Below are 25,899 nucleotides of genomic sequence, written 5' to 3'. Positions count from 1 at the left end.
GAGCCAGTGCATGGGACGGCAGGTAGCGCGTAGCAAACCAATAAACTGTGATCCCGCCTTCCCATGCTGTGTGAGGAGGGAACTGCAGATGCGAGGTGTGTTTCTGAGACTCAACGCCTTCTTGTGATGATGCATCTCACTCACGGTGCTGTGTGCTGGGATGTGCCCGGTCCCAATCCAGCCCCGCAGCCCTGGCCTGCCTTCAGCTGGCTCTGATGGGAAGGGCTCCTCACCCAACCTCACCTTTCTCTTCGCCACAGAACTTGCCTGAAATGAACTCTGTGTTGACACTCACACAGTCTGGAAGGGCCTTTTTATATCTGTTCTACAGAAGAAGAACACGTGTTAATTCTGGCTATGGCAGATCCTCTAGGCCTACACCTCTGACACACCCAATATTCGGAGTTTAAACAAGCTCTTACCCGTAGGGGTGGGAGGGCCGCTGGCGTGTATCACCTCCCCGCGCCCCAGATGCCGTCCTGGTTTCCTCCAGGCCTGTTAGAGCCCTGCTCTTTGCCGTGTGCAGCCCGTGGCCGCCGTGCTGCGGCGTGTGCCCTCTGCAGCCTCATGCTCCGTAAGGAACCCAGGGACCTGCCCTGACACGCTGTGTGTCCAGCACCCTGTGCCGGTGGAACAGCCCCCTCCCAAACCACGTGCAGGACACGGCGCAGCCCGCGGGGTGCTCAGCGCCCCCAGGGCAGAGCCTCTCCCGCTCGCTGGTGTCTGAAGGCGCGTCAGCGAGTTAAAAGGCACCGTTAAAAGCACTGGTTTCCTCATCTTTGCTATTAGTATTGCTTTTGATTATTTTGTGTGATGGATCCTAAGAAACCAGATTTACTTTTGATCTTTAGTGCCACATGCTTGCTTTCCAATAAGCCCGAACAGGGAGAACCTGTAACTCAGCTTCACTTTTGTCTGTGCCCTGGTTGTTTTCGTGTGAGCACAGTGCCGCGATGTTCAGGCTGCAGGTGATGCCAAGGAAAACTGAAGTCCAAACCAAGAAGCGGCTTTCACTGGAATTCAGAAAAACAAATACATAAAGGTTTCTGTTGCTTATTTTATTTCAGTGGTAATAAGTCTAAATTTTGAGTCAATTCAGCCTGGCAGCGTTTATCTAAATAAAAATGCAACAGTTACGGTAATGAGAGCTGAACCGTAGATCAGAGTGGGGGGAGACTTTGAGTAGCGTTTGGCCAGGAGGAGGGAAAGCGTCTACAGCAAGGGAATTTGGAAGCCTTGCCATGTTCCCGCAGAAGTGGGTGTAAATGTTACCAGTGCCTTTGAAGGAAGTAGAATCAGACTCTAAATTAGCAATTCTGCATAACTTTATAACTCTTACTCCAATCTAGTGCTTCTAGCTAACTTCAGTTTTTAGCTGCAGAGCTAACTGGAGGGGTTATTTGGAGTTGCCTTAAACCTATATGGTGCTAAATGATTTACTGGATATCTAGATACCTATAATCCTGGAATTAGAGCTACTGGGATATAAATCCCTGAAGCTCACAAGCAGTTAAATAAGGACTAAAAGGAAAAAGAAAAACCCATCTAATCCTTTCCATGCTAAGGTATATAATAGCACAAAATTGGAAAAATCCATCTTCCACACTGAATAAAGAGTGATTACAAATGAAGGCAAGAACATTATCAAAAAATATTAGGAGCTGGAGAAGTACTATGATCAAATAGAGCAACAAACAATTCCTGAAAGAAAGGGAAACTGTATAAATATTAATGTATGTGTTTTAAAGGGTCTGCACTGACACCAAGTAAAGCTCCTTTTGTACAGACGTTTATCAAAATTCTTAGTGAACCTAATTCCATACCTTTATATCAACGTTTTCCTTTTCTGTGCCAGCATGTGCGAGGCTCTCGTACGGGAGGGAACCCGCGGGCCGGGTTTGCCAAGGCCTGTGAAACTCCCTGTGCCTTGTTGTGGGCAAACAGGGGCCGCGTGGCCCGCGCGGAGATGGAGCCGCCCGCTCTCAGAACGCGCTGCGGGCAGGAGGGGCGTCCCCAGGGCTCCCGTGGCCCGGGGACCCGGCCGTGCGGAGATCTTCATCGCGCTGTTTTGTGCTCCAGGTGGGCTGATAACGCAGTTCTCTTTAGACAGTCAAGCTCAGGAATGGTGCACAGCGCTGGTTGCATCGTGCAGGAGGTGAACCGACCACATATATAAATACAACCGCGTGCGGGTAACGGAGCCACAAAAACTGATTCTGAGGGACCTTGGCGTGATTGTGTGCTGATACAAAATACTGTACAGTCCTGAAGAAATGAGGAAAGTAAGTTGAAGTTTCTGTGCTGGTCTCTGCACAGCTGTTGCTGAGGGGGCGAAGGGTGCTCATTTGGTAGAGCGTGTGAGGCAGCAGGCGCAGCAGCGTCTCTTAGAACAGCGGTTATTGTATTCGCTGCGGTGATCCTGTGGGAAAGGAAGTAATATGCTTCCATCCCAACTCCTGACGTGTTCCTGGAAGCCGGCTGATGAACTGGCTGTGGTGCTTCCAGCACCTCGTCTGGTCATTCCGAAATTGATTTCACAAATATTTCATGTGTGGCAGGTGGGCCGATGAGCAAGGGAAGAAATCTAAGAACAATTGATTCTACCCTCGCTCTGCTATATATCCTTATCACCTTAATATTGCAGAAGTCAGGCCTTGTCCTGCAGTCCTGGTGCTAAGTAATTAGAAGCAATTCCCTCAATAAGGCGACTTGCCTGTGAATAATGACAAATACTGCAGGATCTGACCCCGCACCACTACTGTACAGATGAGATTTTGCACAAATAGTCACATTCATGTGCAACCAGTGGATGTATTACTTTGATCATTTAACAAAATGAGCAGAGGCAGGTAATTAATTGTGGCTAGTAAGTATTTGCCCATTATTCACGAGTAGGAATGGATCACGGTTATTCTGCCTGTGGGGCTATCTTTGCGTAATTTCCTTTGTTTGGTAACACAATGCGCATTCCAGAGGCCAGGAGTCATATAAGGCCTTTATGGTGGAACCTGTGTGTTTACTAATAATACCCCGTACAGTTTGTGTCTTAGTGGGCGGTGTGTGCCGCTGACCTGGGGGTGCGGAGGGAGCGGGGGGCCTCCCGCTGCAGGAGGCGGCACTAAGCCTGGGCCAGAGGGGATCTGCTGGCATCGCCTGCTTCCCAAAACACTGCACATCTCCAGGCGGTTTCGTGTGTTTTGCCCCTCAACAGATGATTTATGTTGGTGAGTCGTGGGGTCAGCATTTCCCTTGGTGAATTCGGTCCCACAATAAGCGTTGCTGAAGCGGCGCAGTTGTGGGTTCGCAGAGCAGAGTTCCTCGCTGGGGACCGGCTGTTCTGGGAGCCTGCGGGGCGCGTAGCAAAGCCACCGCTGGCTCCAGCCTGCCAAACCTGCCCATAGGTCAGAGCGCTTCCGTAGAGGTTTGCTGTAGTGTTGTTGTCTTTTTTGGTTTTGTTTGTTCTTGGAGATGCACGTTTTAACTGCGCTTCCAACAAACACCGAGAGAGCAGAAGCAGATAAATGTTAAGCTTCCTTTGCGTTCCACAAGAGGTCCCAGCTGGTCTTTCTCTTCCAGCAGCAGCCCTGGGGCAGAAGGCAAATGCTTTTTGTTCCTCTCGCAGTATGCAGAACAAACCTTAACAAGGCTTGACATGGCTCTTCTTCCCCATGTGGAGTTTAGGGGGCTTTCCCTGAAAACCTCAGCAGATGCCGGGCAACCTAAGACTTCTAAGCACTTTGGCTAAAATTTTGCTCAAAGTTTTATCACAAGGCTTTGCGTGTGGATGAATTTCAACTGTAGTTTCTGTTTCGCCTATATTACTGATTTTTAAGGCCAGCGGGAACCATTACAATAATCTTGGCTGACTCCCATAAGCCAGAGGATTTTATTTAGGGACTCCTGCATTGAGCTTGTGGTGGAGCTACAGCACATCGTTTAGAAATACGTTCAACCTTGATTTAAAAACTCAGGTGACTGGGAATTTGCCCTGGATAGTTTACTACCCATCTTGGCTTGTTCTTGTGGATCAATTATCTGACTTAGAGAATTCAGGCTGCACAACAAGAGGAAGCAAAATATAATGGTGTCTCCCTCCCCAGCCCCTGTGTTGCCTCCGATGAGACTAAGCATTGCTTATGTAGAAATTTAGTTTTTACAAATCAGTGCACGAATGTTTTCAGAATTTCAAGGAAACACCACATTAAAATAAGACACCCTGATACCCAGGGATTTTTCTTTAAAATATTTGCAGTGAAATTCCTATATGTTACACAGAACAGTAATCTTTCTGGCAGTTGAAGTGTTTCTTTGTATACTCAGAGGCTTGATTCTGGCAACTAGTGAAGTTAAAAAAATTGATGCTGTGTGTTGGTAAATGGGGCCCCAGTATTCAGATTTCGTCCTCCCCTTGTGCGCGTTTGCCCGTCCAGGAGCTGCAGCGCTGCGGTCGCAGCCTCTGCAGCAGCAGCTCCTGCCTCCCCGGTGACGCGGGCGCGGGGGCCGCGTCTCGTCCGGCCGCGGGACACGGCAGGGGCGGCGGGGGGGCGGCCCTGAGCGCGCACTGCGGGACAGGGCACCCTAGCGGTATGTGACATTAGACAAGTCCAGGTTAAGGTCCCATGATAATGAAATAATGATGGCCCATAGCAGCAGTCATTTGTTTAGCCATTTATTTAGTCATTTATTTAAGACTTTGCTTGTGGATGAGAACAATAATTGCATCAACAGTAACTGATTAGCTGTTAATATCTGTACCAGCTGTGAAGCCCCCCTGAGTTTGTAAATGGCGTAACTGGTATAAAGCTGGCCAAGGGGTGTCTGAGTGTAGGACCCCTCCCCGGTCCGTGGATGGAGCACAGGAACGTGCTGCGGGTGCTGCTGCTGCGTCTGTGCAGCACGCGGAGCCCTGAAACGGAGACCGGGCAGCAGGAGGTTTCCTCAGTTTCCCCTGGATCAAATCATAGAGATCAGAAAAAACAGTGATTACAGGAAATGTTCTAAAAAAAATTACTTGCCCGATTTTTGGCTGGATTAGATCTAATGATTTCTTTGGGAATTTTAAACCTCTCCTCTGCTTTTTTAGTCCAATTTTCGCTAATGAATATTCCCTTCCTTCTGCGAAATGGAACATCTTTGGACCAACCAAACTTGAACTGAATTCAAGCGTCTCGGTGTTTCACTGGCAAGAAATAAAAGAAAAAGAATTGCATCCCTTGTAGGTCTGTCCATCACCTAAACATCCAATATTTCAATATTTAGCTGAATTTGGGACTCAAATGTTTCTGTGTCTTTGTATGTTATGTAGCTTACTTGCCTTTGAAATGCTGGCATTTACTAATACAGTTGTTCTCTATGCTTATATTAGTATCTGAATCAGCACATAATGTAAATTCATTTTTAATGATATGTAAACATAAATATAGTACATACATACATATGTACACAAAGACGCCTCTAGGACAGAAGAGCTTATTAACCCAAGCTGACTGGTAAAGGTGAGAAAAAATTTCTTCATGGGCAAATGAGAAATCGGAGGGAAAACCCCCTGATGTTTGTGTTCACCTTCAGCATTGATGCATGTCTTGGGTTCTGTAGGAATAAGCTTTTGTTGCCTCTGGAAGCGTTCGCTGCTGCCAATATAGAGTCTTATCCTCAGAAGCCACACCAAAAGCCCCGTTGACACGACTGAGATGGCGATTCTGCCCGGCGCGTGTTGCCTGTGAGATCCACAGCGCAGCTCTTCTGCAGGGGGGTCCTGTCTGACCCTTCAGATGGCAGCGAGTGAGCTTTCTCGAGGCTCCGGTGGCCCCAGCGGGTGAAGGAAGGACACGCGGCGCAGGTGTCTGCTGGCCTGGGCAGCTCTCGGTGCCCGGTCTCAGCTGGCCCAGCTGGACGGTTCACACGGGAAGGGGAAACCTCCCTGCGTGCACGCTGCCTTCACAGCCAGCCCTGGTGCCACGGAGAACCTGTCCGAGAGATGGAACATGCTTCAGATTCAACGGTTCACCTACAGAAAAGGTTTGATGCGGTATTTGCTGCCCCTTTTATCTCACACAGCCTGGCAGAGCTGGCGATCATTTGCATTCAGCTCTGAAGTCAGTAGTCCCAGAGCAATGTTGTTTTTCATTTTAAGCTGAACCCCAGCACGCTCTAGCTTTGCTGCTCCGTTTTCACCCTTTCATTTATTGTTTTTCCTGCCAGGGCCGAGCCTCACGCACAGGTGGCTGCTGTGGTTCTTTGTTTCTGCAGATAGCTCTTGACCTGCCAGCTGGCCATTCCCCTGCTAATAGTAAACAAGTTCCTAATGGCTAAGCTTCCTTCCATTTGAATTCTGGAGTCCAAAAATAATCTAGTATTTTATTAGCCAGGGAACATATTATTAAACACATACATCATTCTTAGCAGACTGTACCTCTGTAAACCTAGGTAGTTTTAGTCAATATTTTTAGGGTTTGTTGTTGTATTTTTATTTTTAATTTTAAAACGTTTGGGATAGGACTCCAAACAATGGAAATGAGAAGGTGAATTGAGTGGTTGGTGTGTAGGTGGAGGCCTGGGAGCTGGGAGCTCTACACGATTTTGACAGCGTGTTTGAATCTCCATGAGAAAAAGCATCTGATGAGCAGCAGACTCCTTGCTGTTACGGTGGACTCAGATGTCAATAGCTGATTTTAAGGGGTATATTTCTGGATTATCTTGGTTTATGAGTTATGACACCTAGATTTTTTATTTTTTGCTATGTACAGTACTTGTTTAAATAGTAAAAATCCATCTTATTTTCTCAACTATTTAAAGAAAGGCAAGGTCTTCCTGGCGTCAGCTAGATGGCCCTTAACTGGTTATGAACGTATCAGAGCTGGGCGAGACCCCTTCTGGTATAGCCAAACCATATGGAATTTATGTCTCAGTGGGTACATGGGAAGAGGACGTAACTGACCGCAGGCTACGGTAGCGTCCTCGTTGACTCTGGGTGTGGGTGAGGAGCGCTGGTGCTGGCGGGCTGGCAGCTGCTGCCCGCTCTGCTCCTGCCACAGCCCTTCAGCCTCTCGGCAACACCCTCGTTTCTCCATTGCCGAGACTTTCCTCAGCGTACGGAGCCAGAGAGACGTGTTACCGTGTGCACGCCAGCAGCACAGCAGCGCGTCGCTGTGACCGGGAAGCACGCTCGTCATTTAACAACGGACAGAGCCATCCGTGGTTGTTTTTCATCTCAGTTAATCTCAGCCACCTCGGTTAGTATCATTTAGGTCACCTAATGCATTATTTAAGTGAACTGTAGCTGGCTGATGTGTCCAAATTTCCTTTCCCACAATAACGGGAAAAGACAGCTTCACTTTTCCTCTTGTTGCCTCGTCTGGGTGTCGCATGGGGACGATCCTGTCCTGTTGTGCTCCTCTGCAAAGGTCAGTGGGTTTAGCGTTGGCCCTGTTCAGCTGGACATCCCCTAAAAATCCAGGTGTTATTGCAGTCAGAACTTCTACCATTCACATGGCTGCTGCTTCTCTTCAGTGAAAGTCTGGTTATCAAAATATGTCTCTGCTTTGAGGGAAATGTATTTTTCTACCTGAAAGAAAACCCAACAAAATGGGATTTTCTGGATTGCTCAGTTCCTGAAAGTCCGTGGCCAAAAATGGGCAGTGTCTTCAGTTTCTCAGTGAAGGAGGAGACTCAGGGGGAGGCAGTGAACTCAATGGCATGACCTCGACTGGTCTAGTCTGGAGGTGAGGGCTGGGCCACAATCTAGGTGTGGTTTGCTTTTTAGGGTGGTTTTTTTCCTTTGGTAACTTCTGCTGACAAAAGGTGCTTGTGCTTAAGGGTTTTTTTCTCTGAAAAAATATGATGTTTGGAGATTTGATTTGTTCTTTTTCAAGAGGTGTTTTTCAAAACCCAAGCTTTTTTGTCATTTGTGATGTATGTTCCCCCCCAATCCATATAATATTTGGAGTATTTCTGTTTTTTTTTAGTATAAATCCAGACTTTTCAGGCCACGTGAGCCTTTCTTGTGAATAATGACAACTAAACCCAACGGGGAGAAGTACAGAAGAGAGAAAACGTGGCCATAATTGGTTTGGGGATGGGAAAGCAGTGCCAGAGAAGGGACTACTCCAGAAAGCTCACCCCGTCCAGGTGTCCCCATAGCACATCTCCTCCTCCTGAAGCCACTCACCCACCCACCCACCCACCCATCCACCCACCCACCCATCCACCCACCCACCCACCCATCCACCCACCCACCCACCCATCCACCCACCCACCCACCCACCCACCCACCCATCCACCCACCCACCCACCCACCCACCCACCCACCCATCCACTCACCCACCCACCCACCCACCCACCCATCCACTCACCCACCCACCCACCCACCCACCCATCCACTCACCCACCCATCCACTCACCCACCCACCCACCCACCCACCCATCCACTCACCCACCCACCCACCCACCCACCCATCCACTCACCCACCCACCCATCCACTCACCCACCCACCCATCCATCCACACTGTTTTTCATGGCTTCTCTTGCAGAGGTCTTGCTGTCCTCACAGCTCAGCAGCAGCCCGGCCGAGCCCCTGCCGCCTGTGCCCCTGCCGCCTGTGCCCCTGCCGCCTGTGCCCCTGCCGCCTGTGCCCCTGCCGCCTGTGCCCCTGCCGCCTGTGCCCCTGCCGCCTGTGCTCCTGCCGCCTGTGCCCCTGCTGCCCCTGCTGCCCCTGCCGCCTGTGCCCCTGCTGCCCCTGCTGCCTGTGCCCCTGCCGCCTGTGCTCCTGCCGCCTGTGCCCCTGCTGCCCCTGCTGCCCCTGCTGCCTGTGCCCCTGCTGCCCCTGCTCCCTCTGCCCCTGCTGCCCCTGCTCCCTGTGCTCCTGCTGCCTCTGCCCCTGCTCCCTCTGCCTCTGCTGTGCCCCAGACGCCACAGGCACACATAATTTTGGATAAGTCTGTACTGAAGTTTGATTTAATAAATCCCTCTAATAAATGCAACAAAGGAAGAGGAAAGATCCCTTTGGTGGCTGAGCCAGCTTATATGAGCAGAATGCTTTGTAATTAACAATCCAGTGGTTCACTTCACGTGCTTGGCTGTATAAAGAGCAAAGTGAAAAATACTTTTAAAGCCTTCAGAGAAATCTTTGTTTTAAAGGAGTACAGAAAGGCTGTTATATCCGCTGACCACCACCAACGATCATAAGGCCATCCAGCTCTAGGTCACTCTCACAGAACGGTTGCCAATATTTTCTCAGCAAACTCTCTATCGATTGCATAAATACAGTACAGTACCCATGAGGTGCTGGTGACCTGTCACATAGTAAAGATGTGGCAAGCCCCATAATTCATTACCAGTTGGAAATAGAACATCATTGGAGAGATAAGGATAACAATGACTTTCCATCCAATGATAAATTACTAGCAGCTGCATTATTTTCCCTCACTTATATATGGCTCTCTTTATTGAATTTAGCTTGAGATAAATAAATGATCTGCCAGGAGCCTGGTTAATATTACTTCTCTGGGACCCATTTCAGGCCCAACTAGGCTTTTGCTGATAATATCTTTAAGCTTTTCAGTAGGGAGAGACATAACATTTGTTTCTGACAAGAACCCTATGTCGCCTTATCTGTTTCATTTGAGAGGCCGTCGACCTCAGCTTCTTTAGTTAAAATGAGAGCTTTACTGTAGAGGCTAAGTTCTTGAACTTGACTCTCTTCTTACAATGAGATTATATGTCCCGGTTGTAAATTTGAAGCCACACATGATATACAGTTATTCTTAGCATTTCCTGTTGATCACAGGGTGGTATTGATTGCCCCGCTTTTGAGCCTTTCTCCTATTGGTTTGAGAAAGAATTCCATCTCTTTTATACTCTTATTTTTTACCCCGTGATAATCTGTGAGCTTGTCAATGCACATTTATATTTAACTTCATGCATTTGTTCCATTTGAAAATGACAGTGGTTTTTTTACAACCTCTCCCGCCTCCCTCCAGCTTAGAAAAGACAGCTTAACAAACACGTATCCATTTGGTTAAATAATAAAAATGCCAGTCTAAGAATAGAAGATTAACTCTTTAGGTGAATCAAGATGCCAAGTAAAGCACTGGAACTCTCGAAATTCTTTTAATTCCCTTTAATAATTGATGTGCTGGTTCAGCGACTCTGGCCTGTGCCGGTACAGGGAGAGCCGCGGCGGGGGGTGGCGGGAGGCAGCAGGCGGCTCGGCCGCGCTGCGCGCCCGCGGCAGCGCCCTGGGTACCCTGGGTACCGCCAGCGGGCTGCTTCGGCTCTTCCTGGGAAGCCCTGTCGTCAGCTCAGTTCTGTCTACGTTAACGCTCCGTCGTCATTGTTGTTATTGATACTGTAGGAATGCCTGAAGGCTCCAGCTGAGTTGGAGCCCCCATCTGATACACAGGAAATCAGACTTGAAGAGTTTTCAGCTGGAGTAAGACAGAAAGAAAAGGGAAAGAACTACTACACTTTGCTGCCCCTTGTGCTTTAGAGTTGGGAAACTGAGGCACAGAGAAGGAAAGAGAGCGATTTGCTCAAGGCAGCGAGGAAAACCTTTGGCAAGGTTGGCAACTGCCAAGAGCTCTCTGAGTTTTGGCCAAGTGCCTTGATGTAAGATCATCTTCTGCAGTTTCGGGGGGTCACCTGTCTCCTTTATGCTGGTCCGCTGGGCAAAAGTTAGAAGATAAAATGGGAACACGACAGTAAATCTCTTTTATCTGATGTTAGAAGAATTCGCGGTTAGGAAAAAGGGCACGCCCTAAATAGCATCTTGCATAGATTTGTGTAAGAGAAGATATAATCTGTGTGCGTATTAATTTTAATTTGAAAAACGTCTTGTCTTGAAATAAAATAAGGAAAATTTGCCTTTTTATGTAACAGGAGTAGTTTTGGCATGTACTGGCCATTTCCTGTGTCAAATCGGAAGATAATGAAATTTTGCACAACGCTTCTAAAAGGCAGCAAGTTTAATATTTATCGAATCAGAAAACCAGCATAGTCCTGTGGCACAGTCTGCGTCAGCCGGACCGTTCCTTGTTTGTCTTGAGAGTCTGACAGGATTTTCTCACCAATAATTATTAGCTAAACTCTTCAGAAATTAATTTCACGTACAGTCACAAGTAGAGCCGGCAGGGGAAAAAGAAAGGTGGCAGATACCAAATGAATGATTTGCTGCCAATGACTGATAATGCGTTTCCAGTTGTGCCGTGCTGCCGTTCTGTTTCCCCGCGTTCGCTGGGAGTACCAGGGATTCACGCTCGCATAGAGCCCGGCTGAAGGGCCTGCGCGGGTTCCGCGGGGGCTGAGCGCCCGGGACGCTGCGGCGGCTGCTGGAGGAGGCCCCAGGGCCAGCGGGACGGCGCTTCCAGGGCTTTCTGACCGCAGGTGCCAGGGCGCTGTCACCACATCACTTGACTCACCAGTTCTTCTGCGTGATGGCCTCTTTGGGCCTGGAGGTGTTTGGATTCCTTCTGGGAGGGGTGAAGTGGTCAGACACCCCTCAGTTCTGGCCCGGCTGTGTAGCTGCAGCAGGAGCTGGCGACAGATACCGCTGGAGAAGTCGACTCTGGTGAGTCCTTACTGAGATCCCCCTGCAGTGGTGGGTTAGTGCAGCCTGTTCATTTGTGCGCTGGAAACCAGAATGCTGAAGTGACCTGACCAACATCTGGGGAGGCTCAACTGGGAACTAAACCCTTTGCCCTGATTAATAGAGCACCCTTCCTTGCTAAGAAGCGTCCGCTCTTCCTGCGGCGGGCAGTGACTGTCACAGCCAGGCGGCATCCGCCTGCCGCTCTGGGCTCGGCTCGCTCTGCGTGGAGCGCTCTTGCTCTCAATTGCCTTCTCCACAGGGTTGCTTTTTCTGCACCAACCACGGCTGTTACACAGAGTGGTTGCGTCATTTCCTGTGAGGCTGCCAGAGAATTGGAATCTTCAGTGTGCTGCTGAGAGGTTGTACGGTAGTGCTGTCAGTACGTCTTCGACAAGGATCTTTTGCGAACTTCAGCAGAGGAAGCACAGCTTCTGTATCTACCTCGAGATCTCGTTTGGTTCAGCTGAACCACAGGTTCCTTGTTTTGGACACTTAGTCAGCCCCAGCTCTGTCCACCTGTGTGCGGGAGCGCTGCAGGAACTTCCCTGCGACTCATCAGATGGCATCTTACAGGCAATTAGACCCACACACTTGTCTTTGGTGATGATTGTTATCCCTCCTGTTGGAGTCACCACCTTTACAGCTGATTTACAGATCACACCAGTGCTCCACAGTCCACTTTGGTGCAAGATGTGCAGATTTAACCTGTCGTCTGTGGTGGTGCAAGAAAAGTGGTGTGATGTTAGTGATTTGGAACCATATTCATAGAGGCCTGGGCCAAGGCCAACAACTAAATTCACCTTATTGGCTGAGCAAGAAAAAGGCCACTAATGTTGACCTTGTCATAAATCCACAGCCCCTGTCCCTGTGCCACCAGCTGTCCAGACCAGCCTTTTAAAGACCGATTGTATCTGCATTCTGATTGCTAAAATTGCTTGGGGTTTGGTTATTTCAACTCTGGTCTCAGAGAATTAAATTCCTCAATAATTTTCCTTTCTTATCAGTCCAGGGTGCTGCTCTGTGCTATGCACTGGCAGGGCTGGAGAACAAGGCTGTCTTTAGGTGAGAAAGCCCTGCCTTTTGCTCCTTGCGTTCATACAAGTTGAACGTGACTGCTGGCTTCTGCCATTCACCCTATTAAGAAAACCTGAGACTGCCAAGTGCAGCCTCATTTGCCAGTTTCCAGGGGCTGGCAAACATTTATACCTGAATCATACCCCTGAAGGAAGGGCCTTATCTGATGTGGTGCACCAGGCTCCATGCAGCTGCATCACCTTGGGTAAGAACTTCAACAGAGCCTCTTATAAATAGCATGCCTGACGTTACATGCGCTATGCCGAAGGACGCAGGTGTTTGTATTTACAGACTGAGTGCTCAACTGCTTTAGGTGGTTCTTGGCTGGTGGGTCTAGTTGAGCAATACTCTGAGCTGGTTCGATGCAGTTTGAAGTTCCAGCTCTGCAGCAAGACTTTGGATTGAATGCGGTTTGGCCAGTTACCGTCGTCTCGCCGTCGTACCTGTGGGATGGAGATGCATTAACGTGCCGGTGATGGAAGAGCGAAGGCAGACGTTCCTCACTCGTAGCCGTTACTGCTGAACCAGTTGTTCTGGTGATTTACCCAAAAAGCCCTGAGTGTCCTTAGAAATATAAAATCTCCTTTATTTTGCCTTGAGCAGATGGAAGGCTTAGATGGAGAAGAATAAAACCATAATTTGCCAGAGCCCTCAATTAATCATCATCAAGTTTGTGCATGTTATACTCTACAAGGGTAACAACAATGAAGCGCAGGGAGAAAAGGATGCTTTCCTCAGGCAATTCTGAAGACATAAAAGCAATAAAAAAGCATACTTCAAAATAATGTGGAGATATATGACTGCACTAAATAAGAATGCTTCTTTAACGTACTGGAAAAATGAAGATGTTTAGTTAAATTTATCATTCTTGTTACAAATGCAAATTCATGCCCTGGACTATGCCATTGGCTCTGGAAACATCTAAGGGATGGTTGAGGCTCACTGTTTTCTATAATTACTTAAACATTGTTTCATTTATTAAAGAGCTAACTAGATGATTCCTTCTTTTTACTCCAAGGTAATATATGGGACACGTTGATCCCGCAGGTCTTTGACTTTTACACTATATTCAAGCCATATTTTAGTTTGCTGTAGTGAGAGGAACGGTTTGCTTGTTAGTTTGAATGAATCACATCCAGATCTCTGAAACTACATTTTTTAAACTAGTTTTGCAAATAGCAACATGTTAATTTAAATCAATCCACTCCCCGAATCCTCACTCAGGTGACTTGGGGATGTTCAGACCCAGCGAGGTTCATTTCTGCAGCCTCATTCGACCGTGCGATGAGCAGATGCAACGCTTGTTTTATTTGTGAAGAGAGACTGTCCCTTGGAGGCAGGTGGGAGGATGCTGCCTTCGGAGCCCCATTTGCCTGGTACAAAATGCCAAAGACAAGGTCTTTCAAAAGAAATAGGAATCCGGCTTTGTGGTCTTGAAGGTTCTTTTGTCCTTTCTCCGTTTCTAGAGTAGTGCCAGGCATTTTTTCTACAACTACCTAGCCAGAAAGGAGAATTTCCTATGCCTTCCTTGCAAACAGCACAACCTCATGTGATCCCTGCTCACAACAAATTGATTTATTTAAATAAAAATAATGATCTTCTTTCCTTTCTCCAGCCCCAGCAGCAAAATCCCATGTAACCCTTATCAGCAAATTGATATACTTATCTTCTTTTGCTCTCCTTTCTCAAACCCAAACAATACCACCCTGATCCCCAAGTAATAAGAAAATGATTTATGCAAACAAAAATAATTATCTTTCTTTGCTCTCCACCCTCTAACTGTATGATCTCAGCAGCTCCTTGTTTAACAAATTGATTTATTTAAATTGAACAAATGGTGATCTCCTTTTGACCTCTGTGGCAGACTCCTGCCACCGCCTCACCCAGATGCTTGGAGGGATGTGTTTTAAAATATAACCGCTTTTCTACCTCATCGTGGTACTTTGTGATTACAGCTCATGGAACCTCTGTTACTGTGCCATGAAATAAGGACCCATCTCCTCTGAAAAAGAATAAAATGAAGTTAAATGCACCTTCCTCCATGTTTTTTATGGCAGGGACAGTTATTGGTTTAATTTTCCAGGAGAGGCAGCGAGTCCTGCTTAAGAACCATTGATGTGGTCTTTCTCTAAAAACATTCCAGATTAGATAGTCCTGGCTGTAGATACTTACATATATATGTATGTGTGTATTTTTACTGTGCTGGTTTTATTTAAGATTGTATTTTCTGTGCTGTCCAGCCAGTATTTCTGTCCTGTGCAGCTGCTACTTAAATAGTCATTTTGGCATTATGCAGAATTACATAATTATATGTGCCATAAGCAAAAGTGCAAATAGTCCCACTTAACACCTAATTGTGATCTCTGTTGTGAAATGCTGGTGAAGGAGCCAATAGATATGATTGTTACTTTGCTCTTAGATCTGGGTCTTTGGAGGCCAGTGGGGACGGCAGCTGGAATTTGGCATCCATGGAAGAGGGATTAAGTGATAGTGGGAGCCTGAGTGTGTTGTGTATAGAGACATCCCTTCCTTCACGGGTTCCTGTGCTGCGTGATACTCTGAGCAGAGCATCGGTGTTATATTCTGTTATATTCTGGTTTTTGCAGTTCATTCACACTAGGTGTCTGCTTTGCTTTCAGGCCCACTCGTGTTCTCCGACAGCAGACAGTGACGTGACACGAACGGCAGCACGAGACCCACTGTTACATTCAGTAGTTGATTCTCCTGGGTGCGTTGTGTCTCCCCATAGGTTGCAGAGAGGTAAGAATGATTGTACAGCATTGAAAATGTTGGTTCTTTCCAAAGCCAGAAAGTTTTCGCTCATTTGAATCCTTGCCCTTCAAGGTCTAGCGCTCTTTGTGTCCCTGGAAATGCATGGGAAAATCATGAAGAGAGATTGTTTTAATTACAAACCCTTCTTTATTTTCTAGCAGTTTTAAGTGGATTTTGTAATGCTGAACACCGAATTGGGAATCACCATGTGAAAACCTGGTTGTGTCCATTTATATGGTTGTCACAAACTGTCCGTAGGAGATCCCAGTGAAAGTGGAGAACTTTGCAATAGCTGATCAAGAAGTTGGGGAGTAGAAATGTGGATACCTCTGAAGCTTCTCAAATACTGGGCTTTTTTTCTTTCAATTTTAAATATATTTTTTGTTCTTTCAAAAGCCAAAAATTGAGGTTCTTTCATCGGAGCACCTTTGGAGATATATTCTCAAAGTATACTTAGACGTTTGTTTCAGAGAAGTCAATGGTGTGGAGCTTTGGGCTCTGGTCTTCACCTTGCATTACCTCTACTCCTGACTTGGGAAAGTCACAGTGACATGAGACTTAGACTGTAAGATTATACAAAAATGGAAAAAAAACCACAAAAAAACCAAAATCAAACCCAAACCAACACACCTCATTCTGAAATTACACATGGAAGATTATAGCTTCAGCACTTTAAACAATTTGGCCTTCTCCATTGGCTTGCCAGAGAAGCACGTGTTTCTGCAGATGGCTTGGAATTAGTAGAACATGAACGGATGTCAGTGGTACCAGTAAGAGGATTAAACAGCAGTTCTGATGGTATTGAACAGTTTGCAGAGACTGTATTAACAGCCCGTCAGCCCGCAGGTCGGCCCCGCGGTTCTGCTGAGCAAACAGAGGCAGAGTTCCGTTCCTGCCGTCACTTCGTGCCTGTGACACATGTTGGGCTCTTGGGACTCGGTGGCACATTTACAGCCTGAACATTAAAGGTTCCTTTTTTAGATCGTTAGTAGACACCGATGTCTGAATCGGTAGTAAAAGCAAAAAGCAGCAACATAGGACACTGGGGATGGACTCCAGTGCAATACAAACATGTAAGTGAAAAATGAAGCTGCTAGAAAATTCGCTGTCTGTCTTACAGTATTCCCGTTCCTTTCCTATCCCAACAAACCTTGGCAGTTCTTTAACACTTCCCGCAGTTGTTTGTTGGTTTGTCTGAAACCAGGAGCCAGAAATGAAGAAAATAAATAAAGCAACTATGTGATAAGCAGTTTTTTAGATATACACACATAACGAGTGTTCCCATGTGTGTGTAGTGAGGACACGGTGGGACAGATTCTTCCTGTCTACATGAATGGTTTTACCTGGCTCGGTCCTGAAAACAGTTTTGAAACAAAGATGTAAGCAGATAAACTCCATCGAGGTGGAGTTCCCGAAGGTTATTGGCAGCAAATTCTTATAGAAAGGAGAAGATAAATCAGCTGATAAATTACAGAGCCTTTGGTTAATAATTGTTTAATATGATGCATATTTTAAGTGAAATCTCCAGCCAACAACTGCTCTGCTCGTAGCCACTTCTCCCTGCTAGAGGAGCGGAACACGCAGCCGGAGAGCGTAGCAGTGAATTACGTTCAACCTCAAAGGCTGTGGCATGTCTTCAGGAGCTGCCTGTTGCAGTGATGGATTATAACTTAGCACGGGATCCCACAGGCATGCCAAGGTGTTCATGTAGTGTTCTGATCGCTCAGACGCTTGGAACAAATGTACCGTCAGTGTAACAGAGATCACAGTATCACTATCTCCCACTTTATTTCCCTTATTTACATTCAGCAAGTGCTGGAATATTACAAAGCCCCAAGTGTAACTGTAGCTGGAGTATAGTTTCCAAAGCTTATTTACAGTAGCTCTTACTCACAATGGGTAATGGTATATTACTCCATAAGTAGTTCCATTGATTTCGGGAGGTCCATTAGAGAGAGGTTCTATTCCTTGTATAGCTGAGCGTATCTCAGTTTGGTCCTGTGTTTGAGATGCAGAAAGAGCTCCTTTACTGCTGTGTTCTTAAATGCGTGAACAGTTTGATTAAAGCCCTACCCCTGGCCCTCACCAAAAAGCTAATAATAGTGCAGACCACTGAGAAGGCTGGTGGGATGCTGGTTGCAGTGTTTTGTTGCGTTGCAGTGAACAGTGCTGCCTGCTCCTGGGTCAGGATCGCAGGTCCATCCAAAATTCCAAAGAGAGAAGAAAAAGCTGAGATTCACATCAGTAGCAAAGAACATCAGGTGATGTTGATTTAAAGAAAACATTAATCAATCCAGATTTGCTTGGAGCTGAGCCCAGGTTCTCTCAACAGGTTGGTGAACCTTAGCAAGTCTTGCTGTGAATCTGGTCTGTGTTTTGACTTTGTAACGTGATCTGAAATGGTCTGAGTTCCGCGCGGTGGTGTTGTGCGCGTTTCGGACGCTCGCGGGGCGAGTCCCGGGGAACGCAGGGATGTTCCATTTTGCGTTCTGTGTAAGGTACGCAGCATTTCGCTCTCACTGACACTCCCTGATAGCGAATTGAACAAGGGTTGATGCTGTCAGCATAGTTTTAGAAGAGGAGACAGTTGCTGTCTGTTCTTGTGCCTATGTTAGTCTTTATTTCAGAGCCAAGAGACAGTTCTCAAATTGTATCCTAAACTACAGTATCAGGAGTTTTGGGCTGTTTTCTTTTTCCAGGTTTCTGGTAGCTGTCGGGCAGGTGCTGGCACTGCGGTGACTGTGCTGGGTTTCTTGGTGTGGACTGTTTGATGAAGTCATATAGTGCTAGAAAAAAAATGGGTTTGATTTTGAGCCTGTGGATGAACAGCTTGTGTTTCCAAGTCATTCAGTTTGTATCTGAATTCATAAACAGGTATGTCCAGCCTCCACGGCTGAATATGAAGCATTTAAGATCCATCTACCCCAAGCAGGTCAAAAATAAGATGAGGTGACATTTTCCGTTGGTTTTATTTCTAGTCCAAGTTATGTCCCAGCCCAAGTGAGATATGAGACAGTCAGCGCAAGAAACGAGGTCTGATTCATCAGAGGATGGCAGATCTTTCGTTCCGTTTCAGACTGAGCGATCATTTTGCTGCCGTTGGGATTTTGGAGAGAAAGGCGATGGGAGGGACTGTTTATTTTTCACACTGATTTACCGGCCCGTGGTTGGACACATTTGTAAAGCGGCGTTGTGACAGCCTGGAGAGGAAGGATCGGCGAGCGCGGTGTGGTGCCCGGTGCACGCACAAGGTCGGGCCATGGCATTTAACTGCCTCTTCTGGCCTTGAACTTGAGGACTCTTAGAGCAAGGAAAAATCCAAGTCTGCAAAGGGAATAAGTCAGAAAAAAACTACAACAGGCTGGAGTGTCCCTTAATGCCCCCGAGGTTCTGTCCCCAGCCCGTCAGACAGACTGTGGTGCGGCCACACGTTGAATAGTCCCGTCAGTCCACCAGAAGTACCGCAGGAAGGAAGAACAGTTTGCCAGTAGCGTTCAGGTTGGTGTGGGCGTCTCGGTTCTCCTCCAGCGGAGCCGTGTCCGCACCAGCTCACATCGTTGCCTTTTCCACTCAGGTTGTCTCGCTCATTTGGCCTGACACGCGGAGCACCCCTCAGAAGTCCTTGGGACTCAAACAGCGTTGGAAGTGACAGCCCAGATAACGCAGGTAATCATATCGGACCTTGTGGGACCGCACTGATTACTTTTTAATTGATAATTCCAAGTTTCTGTAATAAATTCATTTCTTAATTATATACGCCGTGTCATACGTGGTAGCTAATGATTACCACTAGTCTGAGTTTGCAGCCTTGAAGTCATCCTCCTCCCTACCATATAATCATGATTTTCCTTCTAAATTAAATTTTCTGAGAAAGAAAACGAACAAAACCTGCACATTAAATCCAATTCATTCCAAATAAAGGAAGGTAAATTTAAGGTACTAAATTAGGTAAGTGATTTTAATTAGCTGATCATTTCAGGAAGATCATAAAACATTTAAATAACACTGAAGTTATGTATGTTTAAGCAGTTTTACGGAGAATTAAAGTCTTAAATGGTAAATTTAAAATGTAAATACAGAAGTCGATGGAGGAATGTTAATTGCTTTTCCTAGTTTCTCACATGGCCTGGGATGTTACAAGAGGTATCAAGAATTACATTCATAGTAATAATGTGACCAATCCAAAGCTTATTAAAGTCCTTGGAATTTTTCCATGGATTTCAGCAGTCACTGCATGAACACAACAAATGCTTTTATGTGTCTGACTTCCAGTGCTGTGGAAGTCATTTACATGCCAAAATGATATATGTGATGTCAATATTCTAAAATAACTGTAAATTTCTAGCTTAAGCTTCCTTTTAGAAGCCAAGAAATTTAAACTGACCGTAAGAAGTTATCCAGTTCCCCTTGAAGCAAATAAAATTACATTTGCAGTAATGGACATTTTGCACCATCAGATTAGTTTACATCAAAAGAGAAACACACTAGGCGAAGCTGCTGTGATTTGGCAACAAAAATGTCAACAAATTGGATTGCAATGAGTATGAATTCTCACGTGCCTGTCCGTAGTGCACTGTTACTCTTCTATTGTTTTTTATTCAAATAGATCAAATTAAAACTTGATGTTAGAGTTTGATAATAATCAAATGCATAAAGTTTGAAACTAATAACACAGAAATCAGGGGTAGTGAGGCTGAGAAGTCATGATGTGTGCACTTGTCTGAATTCCTCATTGCAAACCACTTGGGAACGAGCGTCCTAGTGGCAGAAGGAGCCCAGGACGCGCACCGCGGTGGGAGGTCTCGGGTTCCCCGGCGCTGCGTGGGGTTCTGGGGAGCCCGCAGGAGCCGTGGCCGCGTCTGCCGGAGCCAGGACCTGGGGCAGCGCTGGTCGCCTCCGCGCGAGTGGTTTGCTCGTGGAGACACAGGAACCACGTTGTGAGGCAACGCTTCCACCAGCAGTCAAAGAGAAGTGGGGTGCCACCGCCTGGCTCTCCTTGTGACTAGATTGTTGCAACCAGTATGTGCGAGCAATAGACACTTTAAGGGACTGGTGGTTCCAATGCCAAAGGGAAAAATCCAGAAGAGCTTTTCTCCAGAGGATATTCACCTCTGCCCCGGAATGATGTATTTCGGAGTTAAGCAGTAGCTTAGAAGTGCAGTGTGTGTTTGTGTTGCTCGGCAGTCAGGCAGGGTCTGGTGCTTTTCGCAGTGACGGTGTCCTGGTGCAGCGGAGGTGCCCGGGGAGGCCGCGCGGGTGTGGGGACGGGGACGTGCGCACGGCCGGTGTGGGGACGGGGACGTGCGCACGGCCGGTGTGGGGACGGGGACGCGCGCACGGCCGGTGCGGGGACGGGGACGTGCGCACGGCTCAGCCCGGCCCTGCAGAGCCGCCCGCAGTCCTGGCTCCAGCGCCGGGTGAGGGAGGGGCTGAGCCCAGCCCAGACCGGGGCTTTGCTTTCTCTTCAGCGCGTTTAACAGCCACGTTACGCACGCGGTTCAGGACGTTGCTGTGCCTCTGTTTCTTCAGCTGTTGGAAGGGAGTCTTATTATTCACTTGTCTCGGATGCTGAGAGGGTTAATTAATTATGTTTATGAAACCCTTTAGGATTCTCAGATGAAAGGTGGCTTTAGAATTGTTAGGTGTTATTATAAGAAAAAAGAATGATTTTATTGCTTCATGCTAATGGTTAACATCTGCACCACAAAACCTGCTTGATCACATAAAGATTCTGCTAAGCATTTAATCCTAATTTGCAGGCTGATGCATATTCATTTTATTTAGAAGATTAATTTAGTCATCAAAGGTTAATCTGCCTGGGGTTTGTAATGAGGCAGAGGGTGACCTGGCGCCTGGGCTCACCCGGCTGCGCTGGTGTTGGAGTGGCCAGGCTGTGACTGTCACCCGTCTGCACCTCCAGCGCGGGTTGGAGAAGGTTTGACTTGGTGAGAGGCAAATGGTGGGTGCGGAAAGCCAGGCCCGTTCAGAGATCAAACACAAAAGGAGAAGCAGAAGCAAATGAGCAACGCACATAGTGAGTCTCAGAATGCTGGTTTAATTCATTCCTGGCAGGTTTGCTCAGTGAGGTGTCAGGGGGTTAAGCAGGGTTGTGGGGTTTTTTTTGTATATATTTGTAAAAATTGTTAGCAAATTTCACAATGCTTTGCTGTACGAATCCTGCTTCTTTCAAAATTACTGGTTAGCAGTATGCAGAGAGTTTCTGAAAGGAAAAATTGTGAGGCTTTCTGCTGAAAAGATCAGATTTTGCCTTTTGGGTGGTGTTAGGAGGCAGCGTTAGGTTATACAATGTGACCTGTAGCTGCTTGTCCCTTGAAAATTAAACCTTTTGTACTCATGTTTGGCTCCTTGGATCAAAAGTCACTGAAGAAGATGCGGTCCTTGTGGAGAAGGGAGGTGGTGTTTCCTTTGCAGGCACACTAGAAGGCATCTTTAATTACTGTTTATAGAACCGGCTGTACTTAAGCGTGAAGGGTTATTAGTGGCATGGCATTGTCTTTGAAGTAAGGAAGAGCAGTCGCTGCTGCTGTGTCCCGCTCTCCCCGTGTCCCCGGCGGGGGGACGTGGCAGCAGCGCTGGGTGTGCTGGGCACACAGCGGGCAGGACGCGTGTCCTGGCTGTCCCAGCGCGGCGGGGACGGCGCCGCCAGCGGAGACGCGGCCACTCGGCGCAGCTGCGGCACCGGGGTCAGCCCACGCGGCTCGGACGCGGGCAGCTCAGCGTGCAGACAGCGCTGGGAAGGGCAGCTCAGAACCTTGCCAGGTGAAAATCTGTCTTAAAAATAGTGGTTTGCTCAACGTGAAATCGATACGTGCTGCAAAATAAGTGCTGTAAATGAAAATCGTGATACTAGAATTTAGGAAGTTCGCCAGACTTTTACATTTCAGCGCAGGTTGGCTTTGGTTGAGTTCAGAATCCAGATTCCAAGGGGGTTTTGATTCCTCCCCCAGCACATTTCTCACATTTCTATTACGATTTGCCGGTTTTCCCCTCCTCTTTCTGGTGCAGAACCTCAGAAGCGTCCAAGAAGGGATTTTGGAGACCATAACCAGTTCTTAATTGAGAACAGCCTCAACCAACGTTCACTGCCAGCTCGACTATCAGAATATAAATAAACCGCTTTTATTAAAGCATTGTATTCTAATTATTTTGAGGAACAACTAGCATAGCATAGCAGTTATTTGCTTGGTAGCTGATAAGTAAATTTTGGATGAATGATTACAGCTACGGCTTCTTGTCTTTGCTTTCATTTTTAACTGACCTGATGACTGCTCACTCATTTTCATTTGGACTTGAGGTGAACTTCAATTGCTAATGAACTCAGATTGGTTGAGGCTTGTTGTTGAAATCAGATTTGCTATTTCTAATTTAAGAGGCTGGGGAAGTTTTCTTGGTGTTGTGAAGGAAGTTCAAAGTGTTTTGGACGGATAGTTTGCAGAGCTCGGAGCTGTTTGCAGGGTGACCCGTTGCTAGTCAGCTGTGAGCACTTGTCACTCTGTTCTTGGCAATGAGGATAACCTGCCATGCAGGGAGAGCACGTGGTGGCGATGCACTGTCACTGGGAAAAAACAACAACAACACACCCAAACCAACCCACCGAACAACAACAACACACCCAAACCAACCCACCGAACAACAACACACCCAAACCAACCCACCGAACAAACAACAAACCCAAACCAACCCACTGAACAAACAACAAACCAACCCACCGAACAAACAACAAACCCAAACCAACCCACCGAACAACAACAAACCCAAACCAACCCACCGAACAAACAACAAACCAACCCACCGAACAACAACAACAAACCCAAACCAACCCACTGAACAACAACAACAAACAACAAACCAACCCACCGAACAAACAACAAACCAACCCACCGAACAAACAACAAACCCAAACCAACCCACTGAACAACAACAACAAACCCAAACCAACCCACCGAACAACAACAACAAACCCAAACCAACCCACCGAACAACAACAACAAACCCAAACCAACCCACCGAACAACAACAACAAACCCAAACCAACCCACCGAACAACAACACCACCACAAACAAAAAAAAATACAAATAGCAAGAACAGATGTCACTTTAAGCAGATATTGAAAAACAATGTTAGTTACTGTTACGTTGTCCAAGCACATCCCTTCTGGCCAAGAGAGTGAGAGTGGAATTAAACACACACATCTGCCGCAGATTTGAGACTGTTTCTGCTGTCTTAGTTGTCCCCTCAACCTGAAGCTTTAGTGTCTTCACTTGCATCTTCATCTTGAGCTGGTTCGTATGAACGGTGTTCAGGTACCACTGAAACGTGGATCGTGCACTCGGCCTGTCACCGCGTGTCACTGCCCGCAGTGGGTGTCTGGAGGGATGGGTCTGGCCCACAGGAGGACGTGAACTGTCGAGAAGGCAAACCTCTTTCTCATCCATTTGAGAATGCCCTAAATATTTAGCAGGTTGTGTAATTTGAGAGGCAATGTAGGGGTTTCGTATTTTTCTCTTTACCTTTCCATTTTGTTTATTAAACAGAGGAAAACCTTGCCTTAGGCCCAGTGTGCTTCTGACAGGGAAAAATATCTGCCAGAATCTCTATTATTGCTGTTATTACTTTTGTATTTGTAATAGCAAAAGGTGACTGTGCCTCTTATGAAAAATTCTGTTTGCAGAACAACACTCTCCTCCCTGCACGTTTTCCAAAGCCGGCGCAGTGCATAAAGAACCCAGGAGGGATTATGTTAGTTAGGTTAATGCGGCAGAGCTCGCGGTGGCGTGTGCGTAAGGACTGGCTACACGTGCAATAGCTGGGCATTGCGGTGACGTACCTGAGTGGTGCAGCTCTTGGAATCTGAAGCAAAGATGTTTTAAGCCAGTTCAGCTTCCTCTCCCTTGCACTGCTTGGGAGTCCTTGTGGCTGCACAGAGAGCATCAGTCAAATCTGCTGCAGCCCACCCTCGTTTCTGGTGAACAGAAGGCCTAATTGGGAACTCTGTGCTGCAGACTTCAGATGGCCCCCTGACGTCCCTGTTCCAGCCCTTCCGAAGGGCAGCCAAACCGACTGCACGTGTCGGCCGCCAGCAGAGATCCTGCCCCTCTGTGTCTGGGCTGCAGGGAGCTGCAGTGAGTCGGCCTGGGGCAGCGGGCGAGATCCTCCACCCAGATTGCCGGCTCGAGCTTGCCGCCCCTTTATCTTGTGCTCTTAGGCGATGTGTTCAGTTCTGTTTCTGAAAGACCTCAGGGTTAAACTCTGAAAGCAAAAGCACAGCCCATCGCCATGATGTCTTAATGGCTGACCTGTTGAAGTCACATATGTACCACGACCCTGAGAGATACCCATGTCTGTATGTTAACGGAAGTGGTTTACATCTGCTACACAAAAAGGCATGGCACAACGCTCATGGATAATGCTGAGCATGGGGATATTTCGCTGCACTCAGCAGGGCCATTCACACGTGTGCGTAATGGCGAGTTCCCAGTCTATGTGTAGAGGTTCACATTTATGCATCACTGGATTTGCATAACCCTGCTCCCCACAGTCACCGTTTGCAGGCTAATCGTTGAGGATAACCCTGCAGGGCTCTCGCGGTGGGGTGGCCTGGCGGCGGGTCCCTGTGCCGCTGTCTCAGGGGGTGCCAGCGCCCGGGCTGCGCGGGGCCTGCCGGGGGGAGCAGGCGGCCCCTCCTCGGGCCGCGGGGCGGCTGTTTCCCGGCGGGAGGGGCCGTGTCTGCCGCGGCCCTGCCCGCAGGGCGACTGTCTTCATTGCCGCTCCCCTGGGGGCACAGGAAGTGATATTACATAAGAAATCGGTTTGCAACCCTATTTCTGCTAATCATTGCCACTCCTACCATAATAACAGACAGATGCAATATATACGATTCATGTTTCTATTATTTTTCTGCCACATTTTGCATGTGTTTTCCATTTAATTACAGTATATGAATTTCATATCTCTCATTTTTTCCTTTTTTGCATTCAAAGTGGAATTTGATATCTGTGATATATAGATAGGCCTGTGCCGAATCCTTTGATGCACTTTACACTCTTAGGTCTGAGTCTCTGCAAATCTCTTAAGTGCTCTGAATATTTTCCGGTTTTGTTGGTGATGCAATAGTATCTGGGGTACTATTGTAGTTGCTGCACAAGACAGAGGAATAGCTTGGGCATTTAAATAAACTTTGCCTCACAACTGTAACAACACCAAAACCAATCGCAACCATTTATAGTTGGTAGAGAACTCTTTGCACCGTCGTATCTCAAAGCAAACTGCAGAGGACTTTGCAGATGCAGAAACAGAGGTGTGATGTCGAGAGATGAGCAGGATGCTGCCAACCGTGGTGACGGCACTCACATAGGAACCAGATTCTTGTGACTGATCTCCTCAGCGGGGAAGCGTGTCTCAAAATAATTCATGCTTGGAGAACCTGTGGTGTGCTGCTCGGTGGAT

The sequence above is a fragment of the Streptopelia decaocto genome (genome assembly GCF_964273445.1).
Source record: "Streptopelia decaocto genome assembly, chromosome: 11".
Classification (NCBI taxonomy): Eukaryota; Metazoa; Chordata; class Aves; order Columbiformes; family Columbidae; genus Streptopelia; species Streptopelia decaocto.
Note: the sequence above shows the minus strand (reverse complement) of the source record.